The following is a 21,180-nucleotide window of genomic DNA, read 5'->3' on the forward strand; positions in this document are numbered from 1 at the left end:
CGCAGTGTCTCTGGCTTTGTAATCTGTGATGGTGCTTAATCCCTTCCACATGCTACCCAATTTCGCTGTGCAAGAAACTGCACAATGACAATAAAAGTTCTAAAAATGTTGAAGGAATTCCCTGACTTACACTGTCTTTGTGTCTTTGTTTAGAAGCAGAGCGACACAGATGGATCCAGTAGTCAACCCTGTCGTCACTGTGGTGGTGGGAAAGACTTTCGTTGTGACCTTTGTGGAAAAACTTTCACTCGGCAACAAAGCCTAAAATTACATCAGCGTAGACACACTGGAGACAAAATGAACTACTGCAAAGAATGTGGGAGAGGCTTCCCCACATCAAGTGCATTAAAAAAGCATGTACTCATTCACAGTGGAGTCAAAAAGTACGTGTGTGACCAGTGTGGGTCATCCTTCACCACTGCAGGTGAGCTTAAAGTGCATAAACGAGTCCACACAGGAGAGAAACCATACAAGTGCAGACACTGTGACAAAAGCTTTTCACGATCGAGCAGTCATAACCTTCATGAACGTACACACATGGAAGAGAACTTCAGCTGTGACCAAAGGCATCAGCGTGATCATGCAGGACTGAAATCACTGGATCACAATGATTCTGCAGAGACAGAAAGATCCTCTTCTGGTTTCAGGGTCAGACTTAAAAACTTTGAGATCAGGCTCCACAGAGTTCATCTTGAGTCTCCTGTAAAGAGTGCAGCTGATGTCACACTTGGATGTTATGAGGTAGCTCTGATTTCTGAACCGGCAGTGAATAATCCTGGATCTTAAATTTGGGAATCTGCAAGCATAGACCTGAAAATCAAGGTTTTCTCCCCTGAGGGATTTAATGCTCTAAATTTCTATCCCTGTTAAATGTTAATCTTTGTTCAATTAGAACACAATAGTGTTTAGTAGTTGTACTTTTTAAAGTAATATAAACGCTATGTGAATATGTTTTTTTTTTTTTTTTTTTTTAACCAAACTTATATTGTACCAAATATCAGTGTATGGCTATATGCATCAATTTCTTTCATTTCAACTTTCTTTTTTTTTCTTTTTTTTTTAATAAACTTGTTTTTCATCTATTTATCTTGTGTTACCTCAGTTAAATTTGAATGTTTTTTTTATATTTAAACTTGTGCTTTGGTAATCCCTGTTCTTAAATCCATTTCTTTCAAAACTCCAAATCATTTCACACTAGTTTTTGCAGTAACTGGTACAGGATTTTACATTTAAAAGCTGCAAAGTATTTTCTCCCTTCCTGATTTTTATGTGTGTTACAATTAAGTGCTTTAGTTCATTAAACAGACTTTGAAAAACAAAATGTTTGTATGTATTAAGGGAAATAAATAAAGCCAAGCAGTCTGAATAAATCATAAATGCCAAAGCCTATCTTAGGGGTAGTATTAGTTCATATACCACAATGCAGAAAAAGGCATCAACTTGATTATGAAGCAGTTCTAAGTGAATGTGTACTCATCAGAGTGTAGTAATACAGATAGGAAGATGGCAGGATTTTTAGATAAGCACTTTTTGTATCGTTATCAGAGAATCCAAGGGAAGCATTAAATACCCCAGTGACTGAGGAGGAAGTGCCACTTGCTATCAGTTCTTTTAAAGGAGGAAAAGCATCAGCACTTGTTGGTTTCTGCTCAGAATTTTATTAAAAAACTACATCATCTTCTTGCCAGATCATTGACGGATATTTTTTTAGACTCTTTTAAGAATGAATGTCTTTCCCCAACACTTAGACAGGCTAATATTTCGTTAATTTTAAATAAAAATTAATCACCAGATAGGTTTGGATCATATAGGCGGATCAGCCTCATCAATGTCGATTCTAAATTACTCTCTAAGCTATTAGCGATGAGACTGGGGGGCATTCTCCCATTGCTTATAAACCCTGATCAAACAGCTTTGTCCACAATCATTTCTCATTTATAAATATTAGACGATTGTTAAATATTATACAATATTCGAATCAGACAAATTATATGGCTTATGTTATATCTTTAGATTCTGAAAAGGCATTTGCCAGAATCGAGTGGACATGCTTTTTTTTACCGTATTACAAAGATTTGGCTTAGGCAAGGGTTTTATTGGATGGATTAAAACTATCTACAAACCTCAACAAGCCTATGTTATAACAAATGGTGTACAATCATCAGTCTTCCCGATCGTTGGGGCGATCGGGAAGGTGAACTCCCAACTCTCGTGGCTCAAGAGTTGGGAGTTCGCCTTGTAATCGGAAGGTTGCTGGTTCGAGCCCCGGCTTGGACAGTCTCGGTCGTTGTGTCCTTGGGCAAGACACTTCACCCGTTGCCTACTGGTGGTGGTCAGAGGGCCAGTGTCCGGCAGCCTCGCCTCTGTCGGTGCGCTGTGGCTGTGGCTACAATGTAGCTGCCATCACCAGTGTGTTAATGGGTGGATGACTGAATGAATGAAATAAAGCGCTTTGGGGTCCTTAGGAACTAGTAAAGCTCTATACAAATACAGGCCATTTACCATTTCACACTACAAAAGAGATATGAGGCATCTTTGCATTAGCACTTGAACCTCTCCTGAGGCCATCTGCCAAGATATGCATGGCATATGTTGTCGATATTTTGTTCTTATTAAAACCAGAACTATCAATATCAGACATTATGTCTATTATATGTAAGTTCAGCTGGTTCTCTGATTCCAGAATTCATTTAGGGAATTCAGAGGTTATGCCGCTGGGTGATCAGGTTAACTCTCTGACAGATATTTGCAATTTTCAATGGTCCTCTTGCGGTCTCACATACCTTGGGCTAAAAATTCTTAAAGACCGATGGAAACTGAACTTGTCCCCAGTTCTCATTGGAAAAACAAAAAAGAGAGAAAAGATTTGGACAGATGGCAAAGTTTGCTGCTTTCTCTTTAGGAGCCATGTGAGCCTAATTAAAATCAATATTCTCCCTTGTTTGTTATAACCAGTACAAATGTATGGGCTCAAATTGTGGTCACAAGTATTTTGTACTTGTAAATCAGTTTTGTACTTGTAAAAAGAATTTGTGTGTGTGTAAAAAAGATTTTTGTGTGGACTGGCAGTTCCAAAGAGCGCCCCTCCGACAGCCAAACCCATCCATTCTCTGATTGGATAGTTACATTTGTGATTGACATGACATTGGCCAATCAGATGAACGGAAGAAAATTAGGGTCAAAATTTGTACTTTTAACTTGAAACTTGAGTGCAGAGTTTCACACGTATTTTTTTTGGCTAAGTCGACACTATTAAACCCGGTTCTTTGATCCCCATGATAGAACGGAGAAAACCCGACTCAGGAGTGGTCAAAACATTTATGATCCTTTATTCAATCATCTTCCGGAAGAGAGAGCCCTGCACAGCCCAAAGCCAGCTCTAGCATTTAGAAGCTAAAATGTGTCTCATATAGGTGTTATTTTGGTCCTTTACACGCCACACATAGTTTCGATAAAAACAACTGCTTGTATGTTACTAGTTCCGCTTTGTCTGGTTTCCTGTATTTTATTAATATGCCTCTGCAGCTCCACACTAAACTTCCTGTTTTTCAGTCTGGCTGAGCACTTGGTTTATGAGTCAAAACTGGCCTTGCTTTACAAGCCTTTATTATTAAAATGCATAAAACAATATAATCATAAAATAAGTGCTAAAAATATATATTTAACAACACACAAATATCTTTTTTACACACAAATTCCTTTTACACATACAAATCCTGATTTACAAGTACAAAATATTTCTGACCACAATTTGAGCCCATACAAATGCTACCTCTATGGATAACCCCGAATGTTTCTCGGGATATAGAAAAGGTTTTTTCAAAATATATCTGACATGGAAGAAACCTGGATTAGAAATTAGACTCTTACAATTGCCTACACATAGGAGAGGCATAGGTTGTCAAATTTAATTTTCTATAAATGGTCAGGCCATACCCGTTTTTTTTTATGGAAGTGGTTACATGGTTATCTCAATTTTGATTCCCTCCTAGACTCTTGGTCTGCTTCACCTTTTTAACTTTGGAGCCTAGTTGTAACAAAAAGAAACTTTTTCCAGCTAATCAATCTAATCTTGTTCATTCCAAAGTTTCACAATCTGCAGAAACAGCTACGTATGATGATTTGGAGACATTTCTTATAAAGCAAAAAGACAACTAATTTTATTTCTGCCTTTTATTCTTTACTATATGCTCATAGTAGCAGCACACTGAGTGTTATGGGAGGGGGATCTTAATAATGAGTATACAGAGGAGGCTTGGAAAGGAGCCATTCCCATAGCTACATCTACTTTTACTTGCAACCGCTTACGAGAAACCCAATACAAAAATTTACACCGCCTATATATAGCTCCTAATGTTTTGCATAAGATTACACCTCAGGTTTCCCCCTTCAGTATCAAATGTCAAAATGAAACTTGCATCCTTGTCCATTACCTTTGGGAATGCAAATTAATCGAACAATTTGGAGTTCTATATCTCAAGTACTGAGTAATATTTTTAAGAATGTGATCCAAAAGGACCGTGGATATTTTCTTCTTGGTTCACTTTCAAAAGAATGAACATTAACTTACTTGCAGCATAAACTATGTGATAAACTGTTACTGTTAGCTGTTTTCAGGTGCATCCAGGTAATTAGGAAGTGAGCACCAAGGATGAGAGTTCACTCTTGTAGTTTGTTTTTTAAATCTGTGGGTGAATAGGTAGTTTTTTCTTTTTCCTCATAGTTTCTTTTTCTCCTCTTTTCCCCATATGTGTAATTGTAAATGTAAGGACTTTAACTGTATGCGATTCCCTTTCTTTTGCTTCTTTGTTATGTTTTTGTGTTTGTTCGGATGATAAATAAAAACTGTTGAATCACAAACTCACCTGAACTGGATCCTATCATTTTTATTTTTGTGTCATTTCTTGTAGATTGGTTTACCCGAATGTAGAATCTCTCTGTCATGGTTTGATCAGTAAACCTCATCCAGCTGGCTGCACTGAGAGGGAACCTGCTATACTGTGCATGTATTGAATTTTCCATTTGATGTTGTTGAATTCTTCCTTATTTTGTTGTATCCCTTTATGGACATGTAAAGAAAATCATTGTTGAGCTAATGCACGGTTTACTTCTGATCTATCTAAACTTCTCCATGAGCAGAACATGGCGTGGGCCAAAGCCCGGAGAACTAACCTCCACACTGATCGGCTGTTTTTCAAGCAGCTGTGTGACACGTGCACAGTTGTCATTAGAAAAGTCAAAGGTGATCATTTTCTTACAGAGACAACAATCTCAATCACACAATCTCTATAACCGCTTAAAGATTCGGGAGACATTAAAATGATCTGGTAATAAAACTGTTGGTCGGCTTAATGAACATTTTATGATGTTATAAGAAATAAATGTAAAATTACATAAAAGGTTCTGACTGTATAGTTTCTTTGTTTTTTACTGTAGTTGTAAAAATTTAAGTTTTTATATTGGAAACTTTTGTGTCATCTAATTGTTTACGACATTTAGCCTGATCACTAGTGATGTGTCCTGTGTGTCGAAGCTTTGAAGAGTGTCGGGTAATCTTGGGGGAGTTTATGTGAAGCGCGTATCGAGGCTCGCTTTGATTACGTATGTAGTGACGTTCGAGGCCTCGTGGGCAGTCAGTAACATGTGATGGAACCAGCAAGGAAGAGATTTTTTAAAATCTCATCTCTCCTAATAAAGTATGCACACAGTAATAAATATAACAAATGATAAGCACCATAATATAAATAAACAACACCACAGATCCTATAATCTGATTTCTGTCTTTTAGTTTACTAAAACGTGAAGCGCCACACGCTAGTTTGTGTCATTATCCAGATGTACATAAGCATGATGGCACAGTTACACAATCACACTAAAACTCGGTGCTGATAGTTTCCACTTTCTCTTTTGTATTAGACATATGGAGACAATATTTGGGATAAATAACCATGAAAACTATTTATTTATTCAGTTTAGAGGTTTACAAATCACATTATTATGATTAAAGAGCCTGTTTCACTTGAATCGTCCACTTGATGGCGCAGTAGAGTCGACCAGTTGGATGGAAAGCTTCAGTTCATCACTTCCCCAATACTTGCATTACCTATGTGACCAAACATCTGACATTTATAGCGCCTGAGTGGAGGAGGCACATAAACACAGACACTAAAACTCACGTATCCCACCATGACTTTATCTAGCAAAGTATTACCTTGAATCTCAAGCAGTACTGACAGACTATCCACATTTTCTCCATTTCTAACAGCTTTTAGTCTTTTTTATTCCAGTGATCTCTCCTCCTTTGATCATTTTCCTCAATGGAGAATAACTGAAATCCCTCCTCCTTTCTACTCACCCACTATTTTCCTTTCCATGACTTCCTTTTAACAAACCATTTGCAATTTAAGTGTTTTATTCTTTTGTTCTGCATTTTTAAATTTTATACACAAACTCCCGTCTCGGAGCACCTTAGCTAGCTCCACATCAGATTATGCCAAAACACCCACCTAAATTCAAACTGCTTGTCTCACAAAAACTCCACCTATTGTCCCGCTCAAACCATCTATCCTCCCTAGAGCAGCCCAACAAGTCTTCACAGGTCCCAGTTTATAGCCAGCCCAATTCAGTCTCGAGTATATGTTGAAAATACGTCATAACTTTGAGTCACAAACTGACACTGAGCCTCTTCAGTAAATCCAGCAGCTTTTTAACATCATTAGAAGTGTTTGAGCTGCTGCAGATGTTTGTAAATCTGACCCTAAATGTTCCTTCTTCTTTAAAATTCAAACTAATGAATTGATATTCATTAGTTTGAATTAAGGGATTTAACAGGTTGTTATTGTTTATATGAGCTCCATAAAACAACAGGGTTAGAACACATTGTGAAGAAGTAAGATGTTTGTTTTGTAGTCCATCTTCTGCACATTGTAGTTTCACCAGGCGGACATGCGGCGTCACATTAAAGAGAGATGAGTGTAAAGCTGTTCATATTCTCAGCACCGCTCTTCCCTCTGAGTCATTAGCAATTCTCCTTTCCACAATGACGTTTTCATCGAGGCCAAGGAAGAGGAGTTAGGAAAAGGAGATAGGAAGTACTTTTGAATAGCACCTCACGTAGTTACATGTGTACAGCTGTGTCACGTGACCGCACAGCAACAAACAACGTCAAAGCAGGAAGAAGGGGGCGGAGCAAAGTGTGTGTGCGGGAGAGGAGTCGAGCAGAGAGAGCTGCTTTTTCACGAAACGGGAGTAAAGCAGTGAACTTAGAGGAGAGAAACAAAATGAAGTATCGATCATAAACCACTACCAACGTCCTGATCGATATCTGCATCGATCTGCCCACCCTTGTCTCCTGGATCGTAGCTGAGATCAGCGTGAACCACGTGGGTCTCTGCTCCCTGATCTGTTTCCTGTGTTTGGAAAGAGTTGCAGCTTCATCGCGGAGTTTCTCTCGGTTTGTGGGCTCATCTAAAGGTAAGCACCGAGCTAACTTTACTGTGAGTTCAGTTCATGTTGAGTTTAGCTCCTGAATGAGGTCTTCTGCTGCTCTCCTCGGTGTCTGTTCACAGTTTATTGTGAACACGTTGAGAGAAGAGTGAGAGAGTGTTTGGAGAAAAACACCTGCTAACCATTAGCTCAGCATGCTGGGAGAAGTTGAGCGTTTGCTGGCAGAAAGTTGGAACCTTTAGCTGCACTGCGTAAATTCTTTACGCTCAACGAGATAGGGTTGTTTAAAGGCTGCTTTGCTTTATTTTTAATTTGTTAGGTTAGGTTAATCATATCTGTAACCACCTTGTTGTTCTTTGTTTTTAAAGTGTTCCTGCAACTGCAGCATACATGCTAAGCTAGCGGTACCACGTTACTTCCGCGCATTGCATTGTGGGTACGAGTGGCAACAAAATTAAAACATCAACAAATCATTAATTCCGCGGTTTTAATCCCTACTTGCATTTTATTTGCCCCAAAAACAGTTATGTACAAAGTCCGTACGAAGATAGTTTCCAAAAAGGCAAAAAATCAAGTATGAGGAAAAATCAAAGGAGTGAAAGGGTCAGACCCATACAAGCATACAGAGTGGAGTAAGGGCGTTAGCCTGCTGCCCGACTTTTATCACGCACATATTTACTATTATATGGTCCTAAGTGTGAGTTCATACACTCACAAAATGTTTAGTAACTTCAGATCCCTGCAACAAGCCCAGGTCCAGTTTACTTTGGTGATTTGGACTATTCCATTTCACAGCTGTTGTTAAAATGTTTTCTTTATCTCCTGTACAGGCCAACGCAATCTAATTTTTGTTTCAGGTTGTAGTGTTACACAACTTTTTCAGATCCAATAAAAATAAAATAGGTGTTTCGTAATTCGGTCAATTTATTGTCTTTATATGTAACTGGCATTATTGTTTCATTCTATTATAGAATCGTATAAGAAAGATGCAAAATTGTAAAAATCCATTGTGCTTTATTAGCTGCTTCGGTGAAGAACAAATCAACAATGCAACAAAAAAAACATATCAAAACAACTTACTGGAAAACGGTTATTCATCACTTGATTGCTTCAATACAACACTTGGGCACATATATGCAGGACTTTTCGTGGCTGTATTGATATCGCTCTCTCTCTTAACCGATCAAATCTGGCTGTGGTAGCAGCTTTAACCTGTATGACCAGGTTGATAGAGGGCGCCAGTCTGGATCACATTCCAGCATTTTGTAGGCTGGTTTTCCTACAAAATACAACAAACATTAGCCCGCAAAGCTATAGTGAACAAAGCAGCATAGCGCAACGAATTCAATTCCAAATAAATATAAGACTTAACCTAGACGTAACCTACATCAACGATTATGTTATGATAAATTACGTAATAACTACAACTAGAGCTGGGCGATATGAGATTTTTTCATATCACGATATGTTTTTTTCATTTCAGGCGATAACGATATCTATCACGATATAAGCCAAATAACTATATTTGTAAGATTTAAATGTGCCGTTGCTCACAAGTAAAATGTGAAATAATCAGCAGCTTGTTTTTATTTAAATATTTATTTCCCATAATAAGTTCAACAGGGTAGATGTACTTAAGGAACATGAGACTTTTTCAGATAAATAAAGGCAAATATTGCAAACTACACAAAAGGCAGCCGCTAAAGCGTTTAAGTTTCAAAATAGAACAAACGAAACAGACTAAATTGTCAATTCCACTTAGAAACAAAATATTAATTCTAAAAATAAATCTTAGTTTGTTTTACAGAAGAACAGACAAAACTGACTAACTTTTGTCAATATCAAATAAACTGAGAACTAAAAGGAAATTCTCAATCTCTCCTTGTTGTATAGCTGAGCTTTTCAAACAGTTTTAACAGTTACTTTAGTCTGACAAAAGCCGAATGACGAATTAGCGCTTCCAGCCAGAGACTGAGGCTACGTCCACACGTACACGGGTATTTTTGAAAACGGAGATTTTCCGTTTTCGTTTTAAAAAATAATCTCGTCCACACATAAAGGCAGAAATGAAGGAAAACGCTGCTATGAACATGCCAAAGCAGCAGGTGGCGCTAGATTCCTAACCGTGCAGAAATGTTGGCCAATCAGAAGTCTAGAAGCCTCGGTGGGAAAAAGTAAACAAAGCTGGGGCATAGAAGCAGAACCGAGTCGTATGTGTGGAGGGACAGTAACTGTGTGTATATGTAAGCATTTAAACACTGCAGAGAGTAGAATTAACAGTAACAGTATTGTAGAAATTCATTTCACCGAAACAATAACGTGGCGCACAGTGTGACGCATGCACCAGTTTATTGTATTTCCAGACTTGCTTTCGGCACAATTTACAGTGCGCGCTACTCTGTTTTTTGTCAGACTTGAAATAGCCGAAATACCTTCACACTACGGAACTTCTATGGCTCTTCCGTTCGACAATCTCTCCGGCATTGGAACCATCATCTGTTTTCTCTTCGGTCACGCTCGGTTGATTTTTCTAGTCGGCACACTCATTTCCTCCATTACGCGCTGGCTGCTTCCCAAACAAACACATGTGCGGCTTGGCACGTGTGCTGTACGTAACAAGTCACGCGACGTGACGCTGCGGCTGTGATTGGTTCGGCTCTGCGCTACTTAATTTGGATTGGCTGACCTTTTTTTTTTTATTTTTTTAAGAGGACAAGAGCGGCAAGGTCTATTGCGATAGCTTAATTTCTCTATCGAGTAAAAGTTATATCGCGATACATATCGTTATCGTTCTATCGCCCAGCTCTAACTACAACAGAAGACTGACCTTTGTGGAAATTCTTGGAGCAGACTAACACGTGAGCTTGAGTGTTCTGAAAAGTTATATTTGGTCTTCGAGTGGCTGCAATCCAGGCCATCCGTCGCCTCTTTGTTACTTCGGAAACATGGCTTGAACAATTTCTCTTCCACGACGTAATCCGATAAAAACCAATCACTTTACCCGTCGGCTTCCTGTGGCTGTCATGCGACCGGCTATTGCAGTTAATAATACAACAGCTTCTTGTCATTATTTGTTTCTTTTTATCGCTGTGTGACTGTTTTCATATGAAAAATTTAAATCTCTATTAGATTATGATAGAAAAAATGGTGATTTGGCCTAGCACATGCACACCCCACATACCTTGAAACATTAGTTTTAGAGGCCCAAAACACCCAACCGAACCATTTAATTTTTGTTAAATTAAAGACTAATTATGTCTTGGGTTTTAACTATTTAATAATAAAGAAGGAAACATCACAAAAAGCACTTAAGGTCATGAAAATTATTTTAAATCTTTGACACATCCACCTTATTTATTGAAAGTATCGGTATCAGCGATACTGGCCCATATCTACTTGTTATCGAATCGATACCAAAATATGCATCTTATTGCTAGCCGTGGGGATTAGTCAGGGCTCTAGAAACTAATTGGTTGGATATTCGATCTAATTTCTCAATGGTGTGACTAATCCTAGGTCGTCCAAGTAAAAAGGTCGCCTGTGGTCAATGACAGACAACGTACTGCCCATATATTGTGATCTAAACCAATCAGAGATAGTCAAGGGCGGAACCTCTAAGATGTCCATGCCCAAGGTATGGATATTGAGATGATCAATTCCAAGCCTTTATGGCATTTTTAATTTATTCTTCCTTTTTATTTTATATATCTTGAGATGTTTAAATTTCAGCTCAGTGAAGCACTTTAAGCACAAGAACTTCTTCAATGGTGTATTTTTTGGACTATAAGGCAGACTTAAAATCCTTTAATTTTCTCAAAAGTGTGCCTTATGTATGAATTCTGGTTGATAAGTGAAACTTTTTTCAACTTATTCTTCTTGCTTCCTCCACTTCCATACCATTGATTCATTAATGTTCAATTCTCTTGCAGCTGCTCTATTTCCATGTTCTCCTGGGTGACTGATAGAGTTTGCTTCATAAATTCAAATTCAAATTCAAATTTTATTTGTCACGTACACAGTCATACACAGTACGATATGTAGTGAAATGCTTGGACAACTGCTCGTGACCTAAAGAAAACAAAAAAGGAAAAGGCTATGAATAAGATAGGAAATAAATATGAAAAATTAAAAAGGGTAAATTTAACTAGGAAGGAATAAAATATAAATTAAGGTTAAAAATGAAATAACTGTACAACACAAATTAGAATGAAGGGTAAATTTAACTGGGAGAATAAGATAAAATATATAAATTAAAGTTGAAAATAAAATAACTGTACAACAAAATACACAATATAGAACTATAAAAGAATGTATGAGAGTCATAAGCAGAGTCTCTTAAAAGATGCCATTTTGGGGGCCTTACACACACAACAGAGTATTATTATGTTGAAGCACAATACGTATCACTCCGCGAGGATCCTGACTGTGGTAGCCTTAATGCTCTGACAATCCATCAAGCGGTGCAGCTTTGTGGACACTGTTTTTCAACAGTGTCCACTGCCTCACTGTGGTTTGATCTGAATCAAGTGTAAGTTTGTGGACCTTGTTGTTAAAGTCAGTGGAGCTTTTTATGTGGGTGTGGGGTGTGTTCCCCACAAAGGGTACTAGGATGGTAGTAATGTGCTGGACAATGTTGTAGGTGGCTGAGTTTATGCTGCTACCAATGAGCCTGAGTGGGACTCCTTCTTTGTGTATCTATGGAAGTTCATATATACAGGGTGCAGCATCCACCGGGTAAAGGTGGTGGTATGCAGGGAGCTCAGTGGCTTTTTCCCTTTCAACTTCTTGTAGGCAGCTGATGACTTTCTTTTTGTAGCTGCTTCTGGGGTTTCACCTTGAAGCTTCATAGGTATTGTTGTCACTGAGTGTAGTAATGTTTATTTGCTCTGCTTCTTCTTGTCAGGGATAAAATACATATCTATACGTTTTGTGTCCCAGCTGAGTAACAGGAGGAGAAGAGTCTGGTGGAGCAGCAGAGGAACAGTTTCAGCCATTTGGGCTCAGCTCAGCCACTACAGAGGAAACAATGACTTCAACACAAAAGGTGAGAAAAATATCTCAGTTACTGTTATTGAAACTGTGTGCACAGTAGAGCAGGGCGATATGGCCAAAAAAATATGTCACACTATGTATTTGAAAATTTGAGATAACGATATAACTGACGATATAATTTTTGCGAGACAAAATACAACTCCACAACTTTACTAGCGCAAAAAAAACCCCATCCATTTATTTTCACTTAAACAAGCGGCTGTTTTTTTTATGTGCATTAAAGCTTTATAAATATTTAACAGTGCAAATGCAAATTTCTTGCTGAAAGCTTAACCAAAGTGCATTTCCAGTAGAAATGTGCTGACATATCCTGAGCATAACCATGTATAATATCCACTGAAGTTAAAAAGAGGTGCTTTGCTACATTAAACTGCAGTGTGGCAAATAAAAAAAGTCAAATTTGTATTTTTCGGATCATAAGGTGCATGGGATTATAAGGCACATTAAGCGAAACAAAGCAGTCAGATAAATTAAACTTTATTAAACTCATTCTTCTTGCTTCCTCCACTTCTGTACCATTGATTCATTAATGTTGAATTCTCTGGCAGCTGCTCTATTCCTATGTTGTTGCAGTATATTAATGACTAACCTCGTATTGTGGATGGATTATCTCAGTTGTTCTCCTGACTGAAGTTTGGTCCGTTTACAGCATCCTGCCATGCGATTGCATTTGTCTCTAACCATGAAGAACCTTCACGTTAACTTTTATCGAGTGGAAAAGTGTTAGTGTTCGTCCTCCAGCTTCACTGTTTATGTTATGCTAACATAGCTGTGTCGCTAGCGATCAACTATCCCAACTTCAGTAACCCTACAAACGTCACTGCTGTTTAGTTTCCTGTCTTCATTTATGTTGGAAGTGATAGCAGAGCTGTACGTTTGAATTTTTTCAGAAATCTCTCAGTCAGAACATGCTATATCATGCTGAGGTAACTAGCGAAACTAGCGAGCTAACTTCCGCTAGCTTCCTGCTAACTTCTAACTCCGTTAAATGTAATAAATTTTGTTTTCATGGATGCCTGGAAGTTAAACATCATAGTTACACCTGGTAAAGCAGCAATGCTGATCGTTTTATTAAAGATGAAAGAATTTGGACAGTTTTTAACTCTCAGTGATGCTGCAGTGTTCGTTTGACTTTGGGATCTTACAGGACAGAGTTTAGGACCCAGATTACTCCCAGATTTACGAGCACCTTAGTCCGACAAATACGGCAATGACGACGGCCCGCTTGTATGTTCTACAATAAATGTGCTTTGTTGTATATCTGACGGACAAACACCAAACCAGTGAAGTTGCACCATTTTTAAAAACCAATTCTGGTTCATCCGTTTCACTCAACAATCCGCTTTCTCCCCTCTCATTCTCCGTTGCCGCCGTGGTTTTTCGGCTATGTGCGTATGAAAACAAAGGCACTGCGCATGCGCGCTTTACCCATATTCTGTCGGGTTTTTTATTTTCTTATCGTTGCCCAACATTTTACCGGTATTACCTTGAACGGTATAATATGGCCCAGCCCTAGTGCACAGCTGGTTGTTTTTTCAAGTTAAAGTCAGCTTTATTGTCAAAGACCATACATACAGGCCCTAAGTGTACACTAAAATAATATAAAGATAAAAAATAAAATAGGAGCGTTATGTACAATAAAATACTGTACAATTATTTATTTATTTATTTATTTTTGTCCCGTTTGGATCTTTAGCCATCAGAATTGTTGTCTTAAGGCCAAGAAAGATGCCAAGCGGATTTATTTTACCAAGTGGATCATCATGGCCTTGCCATATTGGTCCATTTGATTGACCTTTATTATAATTATGAATTTATTTTATTTTCAGTTGCTACAAACGGGACAGACTGTACAATTATTTAAACAGCAGTGTCCAACACAATCATGGTGCAGGAGCCATACCACACAGTGATGCAGCTGGTGAGGATACTCTCGGCGGTGCCTCTGTAGAAGGTGCTCATAATTGGGGTTGAGGCTCTTGCTCTCCTCACTTTTGCAGAGGCTGTAGAGTCGTTATTAAGCTTTGCTGACATGTGACGCAGTGTTTTTTGACCAGGAGAGATCTGAGATTTGCACACCCAGGAACTTGGTGCTGCTTACCTCTATAATGGGGCGATATGGCCAAAAATATTTATCACGATATACATTTGAAAATGTGCGATAACGATATAACTGACGATATAATTAACACGAGACAAAATACTTTACAACCAATGTTCCCTCTAATTTTTCATGTGTCTGAGCGAACACACAAACTCCCTGAGCGGACACTTGGACCACTGTGAGCAACAGCAGACGTGTGCACTGTGGTCGCGCTAGTCCATTGAAGTCACATGGTTTATTAAAATAATAAAATTACAGCATTTACATTTATGTTAGACTACTTTTAATTAACTGCTTTAGCCCACTTACAATGAAAATTTAAAAAAAATCTTGTTCATGACCTGTGTAGCATGTTAACACTATTGAAAGTAAAAATAAGAGAGTCCTGTAACTCTCTCTCTGCAAAATACAGTATATAATGACCAATGTTGGGCAATTAATTATGCAGTTACAAAAAAGTAACTGCGTTTTGCAAACAACAAAGCTTTTTGCAGCTATTTACATAAAAATGCAGCCAAGGTGATTTTAAATAAAAATTTCAAACTATTTACAGAACAATCAGCTGTTCTGCATCAAATCTGATGCCACACAAATTATTTGTGTCACTCCAAAAATATTTCTGTCAACTATGAGATAAAGGAGAACAACAGCCTGATACCTGCAGGCCTGACAGCAGCAGATGTATCACTGCTGTAACACCTGTAACATTCAGCAGTCGCCTCATTGTTCTGACACACACAACAACACTATTGGCTACACTACAAACTAACTACACACTAACTACACAAGATTATCTCTCACATCTCAACCCACCGCCGTCACTCCTAAAACTTCCTAAACCACTAAATGCCATGTTGCCATCATTTTTTTGATTGGTCGACATGGTACATTTTCCGAGCAATAGGAAAGGGTGGGGGTGTTTTTGGTTTTGTCTTTGCTCACAGGCGGAGAGCGTTTTCCTTATAAAACGCCGTTATGACCATTTTTTCCCCCCCGCAGTAAACAACGACAGTATTCAGGAAGAAAACCAAACATTGCAGATATTTTTATCATAACTCTGGTTTTACGTGGCCGATCAACACAATTTAAAAACTGGTATAAAGTCCACACTTTTTCAATCAACTGTTCCGTCTGTCCTGCTCACATCTCCAATGGTTGTACATGTTGTCATTTACTTGACTTCACTGCACATCAGCTGCTTTGCCAGCTAAAACACTGGTGTCGGCACATAAGGACGCTGTGATAGTGTCCTTATGTGCAGGCAGGCTATAGACAGGCTATATATGAATGTGAATCGCATTATTGGCTGGACTATGGGATAATGTGGCATTGTTCTAATCCCATACGGGAGCAGCCAGTCACTTACTGACTAACACTGCACAGGGCTTGCAAAATCGCTAGCCCGACGTCCCGGAGCTAGCGGTATCTCCGGTCGGGCGACCAAAATCTATCTCAGCCCCGCCCGCTGGGTTATCATATAGCCCGACGGGGCTCCTCCATACATAAAGAATCCACATTCACAAACAAAAACCACAAAGTTATAAGAAAACACAACGATCATATTTTCAGCACACATTGAAACAACAACATCATCAGTTGGACTCCCCATTTTTCATGAAATGAAAGATTTTCTCCAGCGATCAATATTTCTTCAGTTATGTTATTTTCATTCCAATTCTCATTGTAGCACGTCATTGTAATGTGAAACTACCAACAAAATGTGGTGGCAACACACCTAGAACTTGTTCGTTGACATCTTTGATTCCACTAATGGAGTTTCAGTTTGTTCCACGACTGCATTTCACTCACTGCCTCTGTTTGTATCTCTGTCACTGCAGGACCAACATGGAGCGAGAAGTCAGCGCTCTCAGGAGGCCGACAAACCTCACAGAAGAAAGGGAGAGAAAACATACAGCTGTGATGAGTGTGGGAAGAATTTTAGTGGGGCTGGACACTTAAAAGCACACAAACTCATCCACAGTGGAATTAAAGCATACAGCTGTGAGCTGTGTGGAAAGTCTTTTACTCAGGCTGGAAGTTTAAAAACACACAAACTCCTCCACAGTGGAATTAAAGCATACAGCTGTGAGCTGTGTGGAAAGTCTTTTACCCAACCTCAAGGCTTAAAATCACATCAGCTCAGCCACAGTGGAATTAAAGCACACAGCTGTGAGCTGTGTGGAAAGTCTTTTAAGACGGTTGGACACTTATATAGACACCAACGCATCCACAGTGGCTTTAAACCATACAGCTGTGATCAGTGTGGCAAAACTTTTTCTTGCAGTGAAAACTTACAACTTCATCAAGCTGTCCACACTGGAATTAAGCCGTACAGCTGCGACATTTGTGGAAAAACCTTCCGCTGGCTACTCAGCCGAAATAATCACGTACGCATTCACACCAAAAATGATGTTTACTGCTGTGATCAGTGTGGCAAACTGTTTGTGAGATATAAAGACTTAGAACGCCACATGTTTACCCACACTGAGGAGAGACCTTATAAATGTGACCTCTGTGATAAGGCTTTTAAAGATCCACATTCCCTGAAATCACACCAACAGCTCCACACCAGAAAGAAACTCTACAAGTGCAGTTACTGTGAGGTATGTATTTATATTTTTACAGTTGCAGTTATTTTGAAGTATTATGTGAATTAAGTTTAATTTCAAAGCTAAATGAGACATGAAAACGTCATGTACAGAATATTCAATCAAGTTTGAGACAAATCAGAATCTTTCCTGATGTTGGAAAAACGTAAAGTTTTAAAAGCTTCTCCCCTTGCTGTCTATCTAACATTCACACTTGGGAAAGCTTGGGGTTAGTATCTTGTGACATGCAGAGTAGAGCATCCATCGATTTAACCAACAATCTTCACATGAAGTCGTTTACCTACAAATGAAGAGTCATTTTCGCCCAGTACGCTGAGTGTTACAATATGTAATTGGATGTTGGCAGAGCTGATCTTTATTTCAAGCGAGATTCAGGATAAAAATGTTGAAGGAATTCCCTGACTTCCACTGTCTTTGTGTCTTTGTTTAGAAGCAGAGCGACACAGATGGATCCAGTTCTCAACCCTGCCGTCACTGTGGTGATGGGAAAGCGTTTCACTGTGACCTTTGTGGAAAAACTTTCAGTCAGCAGTGGTGCCTAACATTACATCAACGTAGACACACTGGAAACAAAATGAACTACTGCAAAGAATGTGGTAGAGGCTTCCCCACACCAAGTACATTAAAAATACATGAGCTTATTCACAGTGGGGTTAAAAAGCACGTCTGTGATCAGTGCGGGTCATCCTTCACCACTGCAGGTCACCTCAAACAGCATAAACGCGTGCACACAGGAGAGAAACCATACAAGTGCAGACACTGTGACAGAAGCTTCTCACAATCAAGTAATCGTAACCTTCATGAACGTAGACACATGGAAGAGAACATCAGCTGTGACCAGTGTGACAAGACCTTCAAGAGTCTCAGTTCATACTCCGAACACAAACAATCCCACACTGTCCCCACAGTTTTACAGTTACCAATGTGCCAAAACATTCACTTCATTATTTGCTCTGTGCAAACATCAACATCAAGCGGACCTGAAGTCACTGGATCACAATGAATCTGAAGAGACAGAAAGATCCTCTTCTGGTTTCAGGATCAGACTTTAAAAACCTTGAGATCAGGCTCCACAGAGTTCAGGTGGAGTCTCCTGTAAAGAGTGTCAGCTGATGTCACACTTGGATCTGATGAGGTAGCTCTGATTTCTGGATTTACAGTGAATAATCCTGAATGGTACATTCAGGAAGATAGAAGTATAGATATCTACATCTAATTCTTGTTTTTCTTTGGCTACCTTTGATATTCCATTTCAAAATGAATGTGTTTTTTCATGTATTTAGTTTTACTTTAGTTTATTTCCTGTCCTGTTGATCCACATGTTCTGTAGCTGTTTTCTGTTTGTCGTTTGTGTTGTGAAATCCTGATACTACTAAAGATTTGGTTATATTTGATTAACTCTAACGTTTGTTTTATTAAACACTTATTAAATAGTTTGGTGTAAAAAAATAAAATAAAGAAATTGTCTCACAACAAGTATTTTGAGCCATGATTTCAGGTTCAGATTAACTGTTTTTAATGGCACATGTGGAGTGCCATCAGGGGACACTTGGTTGTTCTCCACTCACACTGAACAGGGTTCCTGCAACTCAGTAAAAAATTATCTTCAATGAAAATAAATTCGTAATTTTCATCCCAGAACTTTGCTGTGGATAGGTAGTTTGCAGAGGGTGTGTTTAAGATACTGAAAGGATGAGTTTACCCTTCCAAACTGTAAACAAACTGTGTGCTTATTAATAACTGAAGTTAGATTACAGGAGGGTAAATTGAGTTTAAGAGTTTTTAGTGTCATTAAGATGGCTCTTCTTTTACCTGACTTATATCCCCATGAAAGCTTTCCATGTAGGGGATGTTGACTGAGGTAATGCAGTCGGACAAGGGAGGATCCACACAGATACATGACCTCAACCTCTTTAAAGCTTGGTGAGAGGTTCTAGTGAGCCTGGTTAAGGGAACAGATGAGTTGGGGCCGGAGGTGCCAAGTTCTACCATTCCCGCCTCCCTCCTTTTTGATAACCATCTCACACAGGACCAGAGGACGAATTGCAACAGTGTTTTGCAGATGTGTTCTCCCCCCTGCCTAACTGTATGACTCATCATCGAGCACCATGTAGTCTGGCGTGATGGTGCATTCACAGCCCTATGTGATGCCTGAACATAAAAGGCAATTGTTCAGAGAGAATTTTCCAAAATGCTGAAAATGGGAGTAATAGAAGAATCGCAACCCCATAGTTGTAGTTGTAGCCTCAGTTGGGCGGCGGGGGGTGTGTGGCAGAGGTGTGGTCTGGCCTGCTGCATTGGTTAGTTAGTTAGTTAGTTAGTTAGTTTTGACCTGGACCTCACGGTTCTTTCTGGAGCATAAAGAAATAGGAGTTCAGACAGGTAAGAATGGGCTTGGCATTTAAGGGATTAAAAAAAAAGTAAAATTTTAAATTGGATCCTGTAAGTAAAAGGAAGCAAGAGGGGCCAAAACTGGCCTAATATGCTTTTTCCATTTTGTGCCAGTTAGCAGATGAGCAGCTGCATTTTGGACCAACTGAAGATGATAAAGAGAGCAATGGTTCGAACCAAACTACAGTGAGCTGCAGTAGTCGAGTCTGCAAATAATTGCTGTATGAATAACACGTTCAAAGACATTACAGTTTTTCTGAATTGCTAAAACACTAACTCCCATTGCAAAAACTAAACTGTCAACTAAGAAAACTCTTTCATCAAATCAATCCCACAGTTGCCAAAATCTTAAACACTATTCATCTGGCTAAGACACCATTTGCAAATCTGAATCTCCAATTTACCAAAACTCTAAACACATTCTCAAACACAAAACACATTTAGAAATGTGGTGCACTTGTACCCAGAATGGTGCACACAGGCTACTAACACACTTTCTTCATCATTAACACACTACCACTCAAAATTGAAAAGACATGTTGAAACCTCTTCTTCTGCTTTTGCTAGACTGAATCCACAGGGATGTATTCATGAGGTCTAACCATTGAGTCAAGCTCAAAGATTCTCTGTACACAACAAACTAATTTTAGTTCTGTAAATGAAATAGAATCATGTATAAATGTGCTATGTATACAAGTATACTTATAACTAAATCTAATGTAAATAAATGGGGGCGATCGCTGCTCAAGAGTTGGGAGTTTACCTTGTAATCGGAAGGTTGCTGGTTCGAGCCCCGGCTCGGACAGTCTCGGTCGTTGCGATGGAGTTCTCCACAGTCATCTTACTGTTGGGCCACACAACAACGAACCTCTAGCAACATTCCGTTGTGTTTTGTGTGCTTTTGCAGCATTTTTCTTTTTGCAGCATTTTTCTTTTTGCAGGCGTTTTTCTTTTTGCAGGTGTTTTTCTTTTTGCAGGCGTTTTTCTTTTTGCAGGTGTTTTTCTTTTTGCAGGCGTTTTTCTTTTTGCAAGTGTTTTCTGAAGTTGCAGTCCATTTGGCCTCTCAGCGCCACCGTATATGTCTGGAGGCTCACATCCGCCAAGGACTGGGTACAAGACTTGGCTATTTTAAAGCCTCCACGTTGTCAATTCTCCATCATTATAACAAAGGTAAGTCAGCTTGAGTACTGCAAGTAAAATGCCTTTGATTTTGCCCGGAACATTCAGATTAGTGCAAACATAAATTCATTCATGAGGGGGAAATTACAGTGAGAACATTTGGAGGCTCTGTTAGATGGATAAAATAGTGAGTTCAGTGCATTGATGTGACATTGGCCTAAAGGATTTAGTCATTCTTTGTGGTTAAAGAAATTGCACTAATTAATTTATATGTATTATGAATAATCCTAATTATACATCTTGCTTCTGTGTTTATGTCCTGTGTAACTTAAAATACATTCTATTTTGGTTTTATACATTGATTAATGACCTGCAGAATCTCTTTATCATGTTAAGTGATTTATAATTCTCACTTAAAGTCGATATTCTCCCTCTCCCTCTTGAAAGTGATTACATCCT

At 38.8% G+C, this 21,180-nt stretch overlaps 1 pseudogene across 1 annotated transcript in view; it reads left to right on the plus strand.

Annotated features, from left to right (window-relative positions):
* Positions 1-18,676, plus strand: part of LOC146567733 (uncharacterized) — a 28,178-nt pseudogene extending 9,502 nt beyond the window's left edge. The window contains exons 4-7 of the transcript XR_014893725.1: positions 154-783; positions 12,389-12,490; positions 16,441-17,205; positions 17,642-18,676. The product of XR_014893725.1 is annotated as an uncharacterized LOC146567733 (transcript). The remainder of the gene's footprint in view (positions 1-153; positions 784-12,388; positions 12,491-16,440; positions 17,206-17,641) is intronic.
* Positions 18,677-21,180: the final 2,504 nt, after the last annotated feature.

This window comes from Mchenga conophoros, linkage group LG9, assembly GCF_057382185.1.
Source record: "Mchenga conophoros isolate Kocher_MC1m ecotype Shallow Benthic linkage group LG9, M_conophoros_male_GT1.1, whole genome shotgun sequence".
NCBI lineage: Eukaryota > Metazoa > Chordata > Actinopteri > Cichliformes > Cichlidae > Mchenga > Mchenga conophoros.